Source organism: Pan paniscus, chromosome 13, assembly GCF_029289425.2.
Source record: "Pan paniscus chromosome 13, NHGRI_mPanPan1-v2.0_pri, whole genome shotgun sequence".
Classification (NCBI taxonomy): Eukaryota; Metazoa; Chordata; class Mammalia; order Primates; family Hominidae; genus Pan; species Pan paniscus.
Genome location: NC_073262.2, coordinates 140,626,145 through 140,644,167, shown reverse-complemented (window position 1 = coordinate 140,644,167; position 18,023 = coordinate 140,626,145). Strand labels below are relative to the sequence as shown.

The 18,023-nt window shown below is 40.1% G+C and overlaps 1 protein-coding gene across 10 annotated transcripts in view; it reads right to left on the bottom strand.

Annotated features, from left to right (window-relative positions):
• The window catches only part of UBE2F (ubiquitin conjugating enzyme E2 F (putative)), a 75,518-nt gene that overhangs the window by 29,612 nt on the left and 27,883 nt on the right, over positions 1-18,023 (bottom strand). The gene's annotated exons all lie outside the window — the stretch shown is intronic.

The following is an 18,023-nucleotide window of genomic DNA, read 5'->3' as shown; positions in this document are numbered from 1 at the left end:
CCACACCTGGCCTATACCCATTTCTGTAAAGGACAAAGCATGGTATTATAAATAGTATGTCCTGGTTCACGCTGGAGTGTCTTGGGTTCAGACACTGTGGAGTCTGATGGCAGGGATGATGAAAACTTCATTTAGTAACTTCAAACCCTAGACCACTGTAAAAGCAGGCATTACCCCTTTGAGAGCCAACAAAAGAGGATGCCAAGAAACAACAGCCATGGTGCCTTCCTCCACCTAGGGCACCGGTTCCACGTCTCACCTATCTAACTAGGAACCTCCAGGAGCTCAGAGTGAGATGGCTGTCAGAGGCATATTGTTAGAATGAAAATGAAGTTAAGACTTTTGCCTGAGGGAAAGAGTGATTTCGCAGACTAGTTTGACAATTAATGTATATGGCAGATAGTTTTGATAAACTGAATGGGCTGAATCTGGAGCGCCAAGCTTTGGGTGAAAATAGGAAGAATGTAATAAGATTTTAAAAAATACTACATTGGTATACATATTAGCATGTGGAAATTAATAATACTGCTGTTTCTCTCAACTCTTCCTCAGCATTTCCAGCAAAAGCCTGCAAAGCTGCTCTGAAGTGAGGAGTGACAGATGTAACTATTCAGGGTAGAAAAGCATTTGATGTCCCTGTAGCTGACAGGGATTGGTAAAGTGATTCTGGTGGACACTTCAGAAACTGAAGCAAAGGACTCCAATGACTGAGTGACAAAGTCTTCTCCAAGTCAGGTGGCTTCCAATTCTCTACTTTCAACAAAATGGAAGAAGGAATCTAATCTAACAGTCAGTGGAAAAATCATGAAAATACTTTATATGACGACAGGCAAGGTGACTCGTGCCTGTAATCCCAGCACTTTGCGGGGCCAAGGCAGGTGGCTTGCTTGAGTTCAAGAGTTTGAGACCAGCCTGAGCAACATGGCAAAACCCCATCTCCACAGAAAAAAAAAAAAAAAATTGCCAGGTGTGGTGGTGTGTGCCTGTAGTCCCAGCTACTTAGGAGGCTGAGGTGGGAGGATTGCTTGAGCCTGGAAATTTGAGGCTGCAGTGAGCCATGACTGCACCACTTCACTCCAGCCTGGGCAACAGAGTGAGACCCTGTCTCAAAAAAAAGAAAATACTTTGTACAATCTTTGGCCTTTAACTTTGAAGTCCAAAGACAAAATGGCACAGCCATAACAAGACACCTTCCATGCCCATCTAATCTACTTATTTATGTGAACAAGCAGTCCTGAGTGTTTATATCTATAAAGACAAAATAATGGAAGAAAACTGGTATCAGACCTTTGTTTCTAGCATAAAATAATATTCATTCACAAATGCATCAATTTAATCAGGGAAAATGCTAATAGTAACCCCATCATTTTCAGAGATACACTGCAAGTGAAATGTTTAACTATCATCAAAATTTGCTTAAATTCATTATTCATTACACAAATAGTTGATGAGTGCCCACCATGTGCCACACACAGTTCTAGGCCCTGGTGACACATCAACAAGAGATAATTCCCGCCCTTATGAAGCATATATCCTAGTGGAAGGGAGAGAAAATACATAAAGTATATAATAGAAGGAGTAGAAAGTGGGAAGAGGCTGCAGTTTTAAGCAGGGAGGTCAGAGAAAATGATGACTTGAAGGAGGAGGGTACTTGGGTGAAGGACACTCCACGCAGATGAAACAGGGTGGGTACGGTAAGAGGCCTAGTATGTTCCGTGAACCCTGCAGAAGCCAGTGTGGTCAGAGAGTGAGGTGGAGGAAGAGGACCTGAGCCCAAAGAGGGAGCAGATGCAAAGGGTGTTGGGCCCTGCAGGCCCCTGCATGTAGCTGGCTCTGATTCAGAGTGAGATGCGGCCATGCAAGGGGTCTGAGTAGGGGAGGGACAGGAGCATATAAATGGATCACAGAGCAGGAGCTCAGTTGTGGTTATCTGTTGTAATCATCCAGGTGAGAGATGGTAATGGTTAGGATCAGGGTGGGAGCAGGTGAAGTAGACAGATTTTGAAGGCAGCAACACCAGAATTTGCTGACAGATTAGGCACGGAGGGAGGAGAGAAGGAGTCAAAGAAGATCTTTGACCTTGCAATGGAAATGGCAGAGTTGCTACCATGAAGATAAAAGGACTGCAGATGGCACAACTGTGTGAAGTTCAAATCAGACACATTAACTTGAGATTTCAAGTTGGCATCCCAGTGGAGGTGTTGAGTGGGCAGCTGACAGATCATTCTTGAGTACTGGGAGAGGCTGGATAGAGAGGGCAGTTTGGGAGCCATTCAGGGTAAAGCATTCTGATGTCACAAGATAGCCAGGACACCAGGGAACTGACTATACAGGTCCAAAGACAGGATGAAGCCTTGAGGTTCCCCCACTTTGAGGGGCTGGAAGATGAGGCAGAGGACAGGCAGCCAGAGACAAAGGAGGAAAAACCAGAAGCAGGAGCCTGTACAAATAACAACTGCAACAATCGTTCAAAAGCAAATGTTTAACACTTAAGAGTCTTACAGTTATAGGAACCTTTCAAATAGTGAGCTCTGGGCCGGGCACGGTGGCTCACGCCTGTAATCCCAGCACTTTGGGAGGCCAAGGCAGGCGGATCACGAGGTCAAGAGTTCGAGACCAGCCTGGCCAACATGGTGAAACCCGTCTATACTAAGAATACAAAAATCAGTCGGGCATAGTGGCGGGTACTTGTATTCCCAGCTACTTGGGAGGCTGAGGCAGAAGAACTACTTGAACCCGGGAGGCAGAGGTTGCAGTGAGCCAAGATTGTGCCACTGCACTCCAGCCTGGGCAATAGAGCAAGACTCTGTATCGAAAAAAAAACAAATAAATAAAGCTCAATCTATCTATCTACCTGTATATCTAGTTACAGAAGAGTATAAAAAAATGACAAATAAAATACTTAAAAGCATAAAAATGTTTACATTAGGGTGCAATTCAAGGGAACAAGTGGAATGAAAACATGAGTGCCAGGAGAAAAACTAGCAAAGGTTTTCCAGCCAGTGAAGTAGAGCTTATTCACATCAAAATAAACAAACAAACAAAAAAAACAAAAAAACAAAAAACTGTGATGATGGGCGTATCTGTGGTGGTGGGCATATCTGTGGTATTTATATTCTACACTGGAAACATTTCAAAGAGTAATAGAAGACTTTCATTTTTAAATGTCAATATTTACAGCACCCTGGAAGTGACATCCTATGCAAACTTTAAACTTAAAAGGCTCTGATCCATCTCAGATCAGACTATTGAAAGAGAAGAGACAGAGACAGATGGTGGAGAAGAGGAAGTGAGTGTGAGCGGAGGCAGGAGGCAGCACAGACATGGGCACCGGGGAGCGGGCAGGACTCTGGGATGCAGGGCTGCAGACAAAGGCACAATGACAGCTATTGTATAGAGATGCTGAGACTTAGAGGAAAACATGAACATAATGAGGAAAGAAATGGACGGTTAGGGGGAAAGCACCAAATGGAACGTCAACAGCTAGAAAATACAGTATCTGAAATGAAAAATTCACTGGATGCGCTTAACAGCAAATGAGACATTGCAGAAAAACAAACTGTCCAAAATGAGGCACAGAAAGAAAAGTGAACAAAGCCTTGCGACCCAATGGAGGTATAATTTACACGTAGAAGTAATCTATATGTAAGACATATATGATATAGATATATAAACTAGAGTGCCAGAAAACGATCACAGAAAAATATTTAAAGAAATGTTGGCCAAATTATTTCTAAATTGGATGAAAACTATAACTCACAGATCCAAAAAGCTTAATAAACCCCAAGTGTGATAAAAAGAAAAAACCACTTCAAAGCACATTATAATCAAACTGCTGAAAGCAGTGATAAGGAGAAAATCTTAAAAGCAGCCAGAGAATAAAATGCACATCGCATAAAGTGGAACAAAGAATCACCACTAACTTCTAAGGAAAAAATACAGAAGGCAGTAGAATGACATCCTTAAAATGCTGAAACTGTCAACTTAAGAATTCAAACTTCAGCAACACTGACAGAATTCATCACAAGCAAATCTGCACTACAAAAAAATCTTCAAGGATGTTCTTTAGGCAGAAGGAAAATAACAGAGAGGAGAAATCTAGATCTACAAAAGGGAATGAGGGTCATAGATGTTAAGTATGTGGAGACATGTATTTTAAAAACAGACTGTAAAGCACAGATAATATATTCTGGGTTACAACAGTAAAACAAATGAGAACTATAAAATAAAGGTTGAGCTGGGAAATGGAAACATACTACTGTTTGTCTAAGCTTCCATCTTAAACATCAGAAAAAGAAGAGCAAATTAAACTGGAAATAAAGAGGAGGGAAATAACAAAGACATGAACAAAATTCAAAAAACAACAGGGCAAAATCAATGAACCTAAAAGTAGGTTCTTTGCAAAGATCAAAAAATTGACAATCTTCTCATTAACCTGATCAAGAGAAAAAGACAAAAATTACAACATCAGTAATTAAAGAGGAGATACAACACAAACTCTACAGAACTTAAAAGGATAGGATAAGATGATACTAAGAACATTATATCAATAAATTGAAAAATGCAGATGATATGAGCAAATCCCTTGAAGGACACAAATTAGTGAAGCCCACTCAAGAATAACCTAGGCAGCCCTATATCTATTAGAAATTGTGTTTATACTTAAAATCTTACCACAACAAAACAAAATTCCAGAGACAGGTGGCTTCACAGGTGAATTCTACCACTGAATAAAGAATTAATAGGCCAGGCACAGTGGCTCACACCTGTAATCTCAGCACTTTGGGAGGATCACTTGAGCCCAAGGGTTCGAGACCAGCCTGGGCAACATAGTGAGACCCCCGTCTCTACAAAAAACAATTAGCTGGACATGGTAGTGCATCTGCCCACTACAGACGATGGGCATCTGTAGTCCCAGTTACCTGGGAGCCTGAGGCGGGAGGACTGCTTGAGCCCAGGAGGTTGAGGCTGCAGTGAGGCGTGATCGTGCCACTGTGCTTCAGCCTGGGCAAGAGAGTAAGACCTTGTCTAAAAAAAAATCAATTAACTAATTAATACTAATTTTACACAAACTCTTCCAGAGAATAGGACACTCCCCAAATGCATTCAAAGACCAGAATGCATTACCTTGACACCAAAATTAGGCAACTCATTACAAAAAAATCTACAAATATCCCTCACAGACAGGTAAGGATTTGTAAAAATTCTTAACAAAATACTAATATATCAAACTGAGCAATATATGAAACCATTAACACATAATACATGATGAATTATGGTTTATCTCACAAATGCAGCTTTGGTTCAACATTTGAAAAATAGTCTATCAATGTAATTTACCTTATCAACAGACCAAAACAGAAAAACCGTTATGATCACCTCAGTAGATGCAGAAAAAGCATTTGGCAAATTAAGCATCCATTCATTATTGGCCATTTTTGGTTTGGGAGGAAAAAAGCATCCATTCATGATTAAAAAAAAAATACATACATACATACATACATACATATACATATATATGTATATATGCAAACAAGAAGTAGAAAAGAACTTCTCAACCTGATAAAGGGCATCTGCAAAAACCCTATAGCAAGGCCGGACTCAGTGGCTCACGCCTGTAATCCCAGCACTTTGGGAGACCAAGGCGGGCAGATTACCTGAGGTCAGGAGTTCGAGACCAGCCTGGCCAATATGGTGAAATCCCATATATACTAAAAATATAAAAATTAGCTGGGCATGGTGGTGGGCACCTGTAGTCCCAGCTAATTAGGAAGCTGAGGCACATGAATCGCCTGAACCCGGGAGGCAGAGAATGCAGTGAGCTGAGATCACACCACTGCACTCCAGCCTTGGCGACAGAGCAAGACTCTGTCTCGAAAAAACAGACAAAAACCCTACAGCAAACCATACACATAATGATGAAAGACTGACAGCAACCCCCTAAGATTAGAAACAAGCCAGCTGGGTGCAGTGGCTCACGCCTGTAATCCCAGCACTTTGGGAGGCAGAGGCAGGCGGATCACCTGAGGTTGGGAGTTCGAGACCAGCCTGACCAACATGGTGAAACCTCATCTCTACTAAAAATACAAAAATTAGCCGGGTGTGGTGGTGCATGCCTATAATCCCAGCTACTTGGGAGGCTGAGGCAAGAGAATTGCTTGAACCTGGGAGGTGGAGGTTGTGGTGAGCTGAGATCATGCCATTGTACTCCAGCCTGGGAAACAAGAAGGAAACTCTCAAAAAAAAAAAAAAAAAAGAAAAAAGAAAAAAGGAACAAGCCAAGGATATCCCTCTTACCACTTCTATACATGACTGTACTGGAAGTCTTAGACAAGAAAGTAAAGCAAGAAGAGGAAACAGAAGGATACAGACTGAAAGGGAGAGATAAAATTGTCTTTATGCACAGATGGCATGATAGTTTACATAGGAAAGTCTACAGAATCCACAATACAACTACTACAATGAAAAGCAGGTTTATCAAGGTTGTAGGACACAAGGTCACTATACAAAAATCAGCTGTATTTTTATGTACTAGCAACAGAAAACTGAAATGGAGATATAAACCATGTTCATGGATTAGAAGATGTGATAATTAAGATGACAATTGATATGGTTTGGACGTGTGTCCCCTCCAAATCTCATGTTGAAATGTGATGCCCATTGTTTGTTTGAGGTGGGGTCTGGTGGGAGGTGTCTAGGTGATGGAGAAGATCCCTTATGAATGGCTTAGTGCCATGGTAATTAGTGAGTTTTTACTGTTAGTTCATGCAAGAGTTGGTTGTTTAAAAGAGTCTGCATCTCTTTTGCTCCCTCTCTCACCATGTGATATGCCGGCTCCACTTTGCCTTCCGCTAGGATTATAAGCTTCCTGATGCCTTCACTAGAGGCAGATGCCAGCACCGTGCTTCCTACACAGCCTGCAGAACCATAAGCCAAAATTAGCCTCTTCTTTACAAATTACCTGGCCTTAGGTATTTCTTTATAGCAATGCAAATAAACGAACACAGCAATTCTCCCCAAATTGATTTACATTAGAGTCAATGCAGTCCTAATCAAAATCTCAGCAAGTTTTTTGCCGAATTTCACAGGCTGATTCTAAAGTGTATGTGGAAAAGTAAAGGAACAAAAATCACCAAAATAATTTTCTACCAAAAAGTAGAAAAATGTTGAAGGAGTCAGAGGTCACATGATGGGATTTCAAGACTTACTATAAAGCCATAATAATCAAGCAGTAGTATTTGTACAAGTGTAGACGTGCAGAACAATGGAATGGAACAGAGTCCAGAAGCAGACCCACACACATACAGTCATGTAATGTCAACAAAGGTGCCAAGGTAAGTCAATGGGAAAACCCTCTTCAACAAATGGTGCTAGAAATGGACAATGCAAAAAAGAGATAGAAAAAAAACCCCAGAAAACTACACTCTTCTCTTGTATAATATGTGAAAATTAACTCAAACTGGATCACAGACCTAACTGTAAAACCTAGAGCTATAAAACTTCTGCTTTTAAAAAAAATAAGGCTGGGCATGGTGGCTCCTGCCTGTAATCCCAGTACTTTGGGAGGCCAAAGTTGGCTGATCACTTGAGCCCAAGAGTCAAGACTAGCTTGTGCAACATGGTGAAACCCTGTCTCTACAAAAAATACAAAAATCAGCCAGGTGTGGTAGCATGTTCCTGTGGTCCCAGCTACCTCAGGAGGCTGAGGCGGAAGGATAACTTGAGCCCAGGAGGTGGAGGTTACAGTGAGCCATGATCGTGCCACTGCATTCCAGCTGGGGCAACAGAGCGAGACCCTGTCTCAAAAAAATAAAATAATTTTAAAAATAAGAGAAAATCTTTGTATTTCTTAGACAAAGATTTCTTAGGACACAACAAACACAAACTATTCTTACTAGTTTTGCATTGCTGCTATAATGAATTTCCACAAACTCTGTGCCTTGAACAATACAAATTTATTATCTTCTGGAGGCCAGAAGACCAAAATGGGTCTTACTGGGCTAAGATCATGAAGTTGGCAAGAGGGCACTCCTTTCTGGATGCCCCAGAAAAGGCTGTCTCTTTGCACTACCAGCGGTCAGAAGCTGCCAGCATCCAGGGCTCATGGGCCCTTCCTCCATCTCCAGAGGGAGCAGTGGCAGGTGAGTCTTTCTGCCAGTGCCTCACCTGCTTCCTGCTTCCATTGTCACATCACCTTCTCTGGCTCTAACTGCTTCTCTCTCCCTTTCCACTTTAAGGATCCCTGTAATTACACTGGGTCCACCTAGAAACTCCAGGACAATCTCCCTCCCTTAAGATCAGATGACTAGCAATCTTAATTTATCTGCAACTCTAATTCCCTTTTGCCATGAAACATAACACATTCAACAGGTTCCAGGAATTAAGACACAGACATCTTTTAGGGCCATTATTCTGCCAACCACATTACCACAAAGAAAACAATCATAAGTTGGATATCCCCAAATGAATTTAAAATACATGGTCTTTAAAAGGTCTTTAAGGAAATAAAGATGAGCCATAGACTAGGAAAAAACATTTATAAAACACATCTGATAAAAGACATATCTATGGTAAAGAACTCTTAAAATCCCACAATAAGAAAAAAAACCTTATTTTTTTTTAAATGAGCACAACAGTTGAGCAGACGCATCTCCAAAAAAGAGACAGTCATTAAGAAAATGCAAATTAATACCACAATTAAATACCACCATGTAACCACTACCATGAGTAAAGTTTTTTCAACTAAATGCTGGTGAAAATACAGAGCAACTAGAATTCTCATACAGTGCTGGTGGGAATGCAAAATAGTGCAGCTACTTGGAAAGAACAATTTTGTAGTTTCTTATAATTTAAGAAAACTGAGAGCAACTCAAATGTCTACCATTTGATGAATGGATAATCAAACTGTGGTACACCCATACAACTGAAATAACAATAAACACAACAACATGGATGAATGTCAAAAGCATTACACTAAGTGGGAGAAGCCACATACAAAATGTTGCATACTGTTTGGGTTCATTTAAGTAATATCCTAGTAAAGGGAAAACTACAGGGAAAGAAATCAGGTCGATGATTGCCAGGGGCTGGGGATGGAGAGGGGATCTACAAAGCGGATCGAGGCAACTTTTTGAGGTGATGGAAACTTCCTCAAGATTGCAGTGGTGGTTATGTGAGTGCGTAGGTCTGTCAAAAGGCAGAGAGCTGTCTATCTAAGAATGGTAAACTTACTGTATGTAAATTATAGCTCACTAAACATGATTCTTAAAAAAGATAAAAAGCCTGTGCCACATAAAAGACACCATCAGGTGGAACGGGAAACTTAAAGAGTGGTGGTAATTTTTTAAATGCCAAAAAACTTAAGATTTAAATACTATGTCAGTTTTGGAGATTTTATATGCACTATATACATTTTTACTGAAGACCACCAGAATCTGTTTTTGCCCATGGAAATGAATGGTTTTTAAAACAATTCATATCATACTCACTTCAGGAAACCTGAGCATCCCACGAGAGAATCCGACTTGGAGTTACATTTAAGGCAGGGGACAGACCAGTGTGAGAACAGATCAGGTGTCTCTGTATCAGATGATGGGGTGGCCTACTCAGTAGGCACAGTAAGCAAAGAAGCATCACACCAGCCAAATTCTTGGAAGGAGCAAGGAGAGAGCAGTGAATGTTTTCCTGATGAAAGTTAAGAGAATGCTTTGGCAGATAACTGACATTTTAAGAGCTAACATCACATTTCTATTCTACATCGCAAGAAAATTGGCATCTGTATTTTTAAGATTATTTGAAAGAAAAGATTCTACCAAAAAAAAAAAAAACTGTGCTTCTTCAAATTTATCCCCCTCATAATGTTTATCTCCATACTAAAATTAAAAATCAAGCTAGAAAGAAACAGGGATGAGAGTATAAATTTTACGTGTCTGAAACCTTTACATATTAACAATAAACTACATGTAAACTACTACATGGTCAGGATGCTGGTCAAGGTAATAGGTCTACTCTGGTGCTCTGCTCCATTTCCTTATCTTCCTTACATGTCCATAACTATTTAAATGTTGTTCCAAAACATTCATGCGTCAGCCGGGCATGGTGGCTCATGCCTTTAATCCCAGCACTTTGGGAGGCCAAGGCAGATGGATCACTTGAGGTCAGGAGTTCGAGACCAGCCTGGCCAACATGGGGAAACCCTGTCTCTACTAAAAATAAAAAAAATAAAAAAATAAAATAAAAATTAGCCAGGCGTGGTGGTGCACACCTGTAATCCCAGCTACTCAGGAGGCTGAGACAAGAGAATCGCTTGAACCCAGGAGGCGGAGATTGCAGTGAGTCAAGATCGCGCCACTGCACTCCAGCCTGGGTGATGGAGTGAGATTCCGTCTCAAAAAAACAAAAAAACAAAATGTTCAAGCATGGAACCATCTCAGGTTTCAGGTTTACCAACTGTAATTCTTTGCTCAAAAATTGGAATATTCCGGCCAGGTGCAGCGGCTCATGCCTGTAATCCCAGCACTTTGGGAGGCCAAGGCAGGAAGATCACCAGAGGTCAGGAGTTCGAGACCAGCCTGGCCAACATAGTGAAACCTCGTCTTTACTAAAAATTTAAAAATTATCTGGGTGTGGTGGCGCATGCCTGTAATCCCAGCTACTCGGTAGCCTGAGGCAGGAGAATCGCTTGAACCTGGGAGGCAGAGGTTGCAGTGAGCTGAGATTTGTGTCACTGCACTCCAGCCTGGGCAACAGAGCAAAACTCTGTCTCAAAAAAAAAAAAAAAAAAAAAAAATTGGGATATTCCTTTATTACACATTCAGAAACTTCTCCTCCTAAAGCTCCAAAGCTCTGAAACAAACCAAACATGATGGGGATAGCAAATAAATCCACTAAACATTTATGACTCAATGTAAGCTGCACGTTTATTATCATGTATCAGGGAGTTTTTATAAATTAAAATTTCAAAACAAGAAAACATCAATAATCTAATGACTGATACATTCTTTTTTGTTTTGTTTTTTGTTTTTTGTTGAGACGGAGTCTTGCTCTGTCGCCCAGGCTGGAGTGCAGTGGCGCAATCTCGGCACACTGCAAGCTCCGCCTCCTGGGTTCACGCCATTCTCCTGCCTCAGCCTCCCAAGTAGCTGGGACTACAGGCGCCCGCCACCACACCCTGCTAATTTTGTTTTGTACTTTTAGGAGAGACGGGGTTTCACCATGTTAGCAAGGATGGTCTCGATCTCCTGACCTCGTGATCCACCCGCCTTGGCCTCCCAAAATGCTGGCATTACAGGCATGAGCCACTGGGCCCGGCCTAATGACTGATATATTCTGAAACAAATTTAGAGGAATACACACATAACTATATAAGATTTATAATCTAGCTGTAGAAGTCTCTAATCAGAATTTTTTCTATATGTAATATCAATAAAAACCCTTTAAAAAAAACACCACATATCTGATAAAGGATTCATATCAAGGTATATAAGGAAAGCTTACAACTTAATAAGACAATCAGGCTGGGTGTGGTGGCTCATGCCTGTAATCCCAGCACTTTGGGAGGCTGAGGCGGGCAGATCACCTGAGGTCAGGAGTTCGAGACCAGCCTGACCAACATGGAGAAACCTTGTCTTTACTAAAAATACAAAATTAGCCGGGCGTGGTGGCACATGCCTGTAATCCCAGCTACTTGGGAGGCTGAGGCAGGAGAATCGCTTGAACCAGGAAGCGGAGGTTGCGGTGAGCCGAGATTGCACCATTGCACTCCAGCCTGGGCAACAAGAGTGAAACTTGATCTCAAAAAAAAAAAAAAAAAAAAAAAGGCAAAACTCTATCTCAAAAAATAAAAAATAAAAGACAATCAATCATATTTTTAAATGGGCAAAATATTCGAAGACTCACTTGAAAAAAGGAGATATACAGGTAGCAAACAAGCAAACGATAAGATCACCATCACTAGTCATTAGGGAAATGCAAGTTAAAGTTATAATGAGATATATACCTACTAGAATGGCTAAAATTGAAAAGAATGACAATACCAGTTGTCAGTAAGAATATAGAGAAACTGGAATTCTCATTCATTGCTAGTAGGAATGCAAAACTTTGGAAAACTTAATGGCGGTGGTTTTATAAAGTTAAACTTACTCTTACCACATGGCCCAGTAATTTAACTGCTTTGTATTTACCCAGAAGAAATAAAAACATACTGGCAAATGAAGACCTGTACATAAAAAATTTTAACAGCTTCATGTATAATAGCCCCAAAGTGGAAACAACACAAAGGTTCGTCCACTGGTCAACGGGTAAATAAACTGGTATGCGTCCATACAATAGAATACAATTCAACAATACAAAATACAGAATACTGATTAACAACATGGGTGAAACTCAAAAACATTACGTTAAGTAAAAGAATGTAACTTATATCTCAATCAACATTACTTTTAAAAACACTAAAATAGATACATACACACCAATGATCTAGGTCCTACTTCAAGAAGCTAGAAAAAGTAAAGTAAAACCAAAGTATTAGGAAGGAAATAACAAAGAGCAGAAATAAATGAAATGGGCAAACAATTGAGAAAAAAGTCAGTTCTTTGCAAAAATCAACTGCATAAACCTTTAGCTAAGATGATCAAGAAAAATGAGAAGCCACAAATTACTGTATCAGTAATGAAAAAGGAGACATCAATATAAGTCTTACAGATATTAGTAGACTAGTAAGAATATTCTGGGCTGGGCGCAGTGGCTCACGCTTGTAATCCCAGCATTTTGGGAGGCCAAGGCGGGTGGATCACGAGGTCAGGAGATTGAGACCAGCCTGGCCAACATCGTGAAACCTGTCTCTACTAAAAACATAAAAATTAGCTGGGTATGGTGGTGTGCACCTGTAATCCCAGGTACTCGTGAGGCTGAGGCAGGAGAATCGCTCGAACCTGGGAGGTGGAGGTTGCAGTGAGCTGAGATCGCGCCACTGCACTCCAGCCTAGGCGACACAGCGAGACTCTGTCTCAAAAAAAAAAAAAAAAGAACAACATCAAAATACTTAACATCTATGAATTTCAAAATAAGTACTATATAAAGCTACGACAATTAAAACAGTGTGGTACGGGCCTAAGGGTAAACACAGACCAATGGAACAGAATCAAGTCCAAAAAGCAGAACTACACATATACAGTCAATGCTGTTTGGTCAAGCTTTCAAGGTAATTCAATGAAGAAAGGAAAGTCTTTTCATTGAAACAGCTGGATATCTAGATAGATAAAGTAAATCTCAACCTCTGTCTTACTCCATACACAAAAATCAATTCAAGATGGATGATGGACCTTAACATAAAACCTACCATCCTAAAGCTTCTAGGAAAAAAACATAGGAGCATATATTTATAAGTTTCAGGTAAGCAAAAATTTCTGGACAGGACATAAAAGGCACAAACCATTAAAAAACTGATAAACTGCACATCATAAAAATTAAAATTTCAGCCACATGTGGTGGCTCATGCCAGTAATCTCAGCACTTTGGGAGGCCAGGGTGGGCGGATCACTTGAGGCCAAGAGTTTGAGACCATCCTGGCCAACACAGCAAAACCCCGTCTCTACTAAAACTACAATGGATGAAACTCAAAAACATTACGTTAAGTAAAAGAGGCTGAGGCCTGAGAATCGCCTGAATCTGGGAGGCAGAGATTTCAGTGAGGTGAAGTTGCACCACTGCACTCCAGCCTGGGTGACAGAGCGAGACTCTGTCTCAAAAAAAAAAATAAAAAAAATAAATTCCTCCTCAACAAAAGACAGCATTTTAAAAAATGAGCAGAAAAGTCACAGAATGGGAGAAAATATCTGCAGCTCATGCATCTGACAAAAGACTTGTATTCAGACCACAGCACAAAATAAAAAGTTTTTTTAGGGCAAAAGACTGAGGCACTTCAGAAAGGACGATGTATAAATGGCCCGTAAATACATGAAAAGATACTCTACATCATCTGTCACGGAGAAATGCAAATAAAAACCCCAATGATATACCATTTCACACCCAAATGTTGATATATGTGTAGAACAATGGAAACTTCTCATACAGTGCTGGTCAGGGTATGGCACAACCACAGAGGAAAGTTTCTAAAAAGGTTAAACATGTTATCTTTCCTATGACTCAGAAATTCCACTCTTAGGTAGAATTAAAGAGAAAGGAAAACTATGAACACGAAAAGCTTGTAAAAAAAAAAAAAGCTCACGGCAGTCAAACCTCATAGATTTTGGTTTATTGATACTAGCCAAAACCTAGAAACTACTCAAATGTCTATCACTAGGAAGATAAATTATGACATATTCATTAAAATTCCATAAAAAGGGAATAAACTACTGATTCACACAACATGTGTAAATTTAAAACTATGTTAAGTGAAAGAACTCAGAGACAAAGAGTACATATATAAGATTCCATTTACATATAAAAAATTCAAGAACAAGAAAAACTAATTTATGGAAATAAAAATCAGAAAGGAATTTTGGATGGTGGTGTAGGGGGCAAGGAACTGGCTGCAAAGAGGCAGAAGGAAACTTTGGGAATGATGGAAATGTTTTTCATCTTTATTGGGGTTATGGTTACATATGTGTATACATTTTCCAAATGTAAGCTATACATTTCAAATTAGTACATTTTATTGTTTATAATTTTATACCTCAGTAAAACTGATTTTAAAATTTTTAATTTAAATTTAAAAAATTGTCATTGTTACTTAAACCCATGTTCCCTTCAGCCTAAAACCATCACCACCATCACAGCAGGGCAGGCTGAGGTGACCTTGATCAACATGTCAGCCAGGCCACTCACTGAACAGGTCCAGTTTTTCAAACTGTCCCACTAACTTCACAGAAGCCTCCACGGGATATTTCAGGCTATCTTTTATGTTTTTGTTTTGTTTCATTTCACTTATTACTACTTTTTCTTGTTTTGCGAGATGATGTGGACACTTTTTTTCTAAATTCGGTCCCTTTCTTTTCCCCATCACCAAATTACATTTCCATGTTTTTCTCTAAAGAGTGTATTTATTCCCAAGCATGAGCAACCATTCCAAAAGCAAACAAAACTATCAAAATGTTAGCAAGTGTGAACAGGAGCCAGATGAAGAGGTGTGAGCTGAAAATGCAGACGCAATTCTTCCACTCTTGACCATTCTAACCCCCAGATCATAGATATTAGTGAGTTTTCAGCCCTAGCTCCAGGATTACTGGCTACAAATGAGTCCATTTCAAAATCATTTTATTTCATATATTGTTAAAACTTCACAACTTAGACATATCACTGTAATTTGTTTTCAATATGAAGAGGAGCATGATTCTAAAATTTTTTTTAAAAACCATGATATGAAGCAAGTTTTTCCGGTTGGCATATCTCGGCCACACTTCTCTTAATAATCAAAGGGCAGGCATCACCACAGCTTTCTAATTTACAGACATCACAAAATAAGGGCATATACACAGTATCTAAAAAGCATGCTGTGCACAGCTCAATGTTAATGTCCCTGAAGTACACTTATTAAAGATATGAATGTTCAGGCATTAAGTATTTACAGGTACCAAGACACAAGTTACTTTTTACTTATTTTTTTTATTTTTTTTGAGACAGCTCTGTTGCTCAGGCTGGAGTGCACTGGGCCGATCTCAGCTCACTGCAACCTCCACCTCCTGGGTTCAAGCAATTCTCCTGCCTCAGCCTCCTGAGTAGCTGGGATTACAGGCACGTACCACCACCACACCGGGCTAATTTTTTTGTATGTTTAGTAGAAACGAGGTTTCACTATGTTGGCCTGGCTGGTCTCGAACTCCTGACCTCAAGTGATCCACCCACCTGGGCCTCCCAAAGTGCGGGAATTACAGGCATGAGCCACCGGGCCCAGCCACAGGTTACTTTTTAATCTGATGGAACAGTGAATACAAAAACTGTAACAATTATGCTCCATTTTCAAGGACAATTCTAAGACCAACATCAAAGATGCTTCATATATACAATAATCACGACATTAAAGTGATTCAGTAAAAAATTTCAGTTAAAAAATAAGGGGGGCTGAGCGCAGTGGCTCACGCCTGTAATCCCAGCACTTTGGGAAGCCGAGGCTGGCAGATCACCTGAGGTTAGGAGTTTGAGACTAGCCTGGCCAACACAGTGAAATCCCATCTCTACTAAAAATACAAAAATTAGCTGGGCATGGTGGCGCATGCCTGTAATCCCAGCTACTCAGGAGGCTGAGGCAGGAGAATCACTTGAACCCGGAAGGCGAAGGTTGCAGTGAGCCCGAGATTGCGCCACTGCACTCCAGCCTGGGTGGCAGAGTGAGACTTGGTCTCAAAAAAAAAAAAAAAAACGCGGAGGGGAGGCGGGGAAGAAACATTTATCCAGACTTGCCAGAAACCCAATCACATGACAGTAAAGAGCCTGGAAAAATCAACAAACATCTTTGAGTGGCCAAGGACCACAAAGCCCATGCTTGGGATGGGCAGAGCCACAGAATCCCTGATAGCCATTGAAAATGCCCTAGAAAGGCAGATGAAAGAAAATATTTTACTATAAACACACAAGTCTGAAATTAGTAAACAGAGAACCAATCTTAATCACTACAATGATTTCTGAGAATACCCTACATTACTTAACAGAATAGTAAATGATGTCCATAGCAGTGACCTTGAGTCACCAAGAAAGCATTAGAGTGTGCTCAATATCTCTCGTCAAAAACAGCACAATATGCAATGTGTTTTAGGAAGGCAGCCAAAGGATCGTTAGAGTTTTCATCATTTCACAGTTTAAAGCCCTTCACTACATTTATCTATAGATGTCAGGCACGTGGAACACTCTGCTTTCTAATGATGGTGTTCTATTTGGCATAAAGTACAGCTAATAGAAAAAACAAGAAAGAAAAGAAAAATATATACATAATGATGATGTTCTAGTATTAACTCCTATACCCAAGTACTCTCCTTATCTTAGAAGAATCAGTATCAGACTGATTTATACTTCCAGAGCCCTTTGTGGAACCATCACATAGATAAAATAGAATTTTTTTTAAGTTTTCAAGCATATTTTGATATTTTGAAACCAGGATTTCTTGTGCTATTATTATCAAACATCTTCCACAGAAAAAGCCCATCCTACCTACAGAGAGACAAGGCCGGGACTTATTTGTGGGTTCATTGCCACCTACCAAAATCCTATATTCTTTTCCACATTTTAATTAGCTAGTGACTAACAATTCTCAGTTTCTCACTACCTTTCCATCCCCCAAATAAAATAACACCCTATATTTCCACCACCAAACGTCCTTCCCTCTTGTTAATTCCCCACAACAGCATCGACCGGTTGCCACCCACTGTCCAACATAAACACCAGTGGGTTGTGAAGTGTGGGAATCTGCAGCTCTTGGAGCTGCATTGTAACTAGAAAATATACAAGTCCTCCTCTTGCTGTCACTTTGACCAAGAAGAAATATGTTGCCATGCTGGGGCAGCTTAGGGATTAGACACTTATCCGTCTTACTGAGGACAGCTGGTAATCTTCTGTCTGCTTCTGTGTGCCAGACCCTGGGCTTAAGTGCTTTACCCACACTATCTGTTTAATCCCCACAACTGTCCTATGAGATAGGTCCTATTTGATCCCACTTTGTAGATAGGCAGGCTGTGGCTAAAAGGTTAAGCAACTTAACCAAGGTCACACTATTCCTACGTAAGGGAAAAGGATTGGAACCCACTTATGACTTCAGAGCCCACACTCTTCACTATACACCAACTGCCTCAGCTGTCATTAACTTTAGTTATATTTATACATCATTATTGAGAGTGTACACTGAATGCCTCAAATTCACTTTAATATGCTTTATTTCATTCACTATGAAGTATATATCTTATCTTCATATGAAATTGTTATTAATGTGTTAATCTTTTAAAAGCTAGAGGACAAACCAAAGCAAAGATTACAGGTTTGGGCAGCCTTTATAATTCGCTGTTTGAAATCACTTTAATACTTATGTAAGAATATTA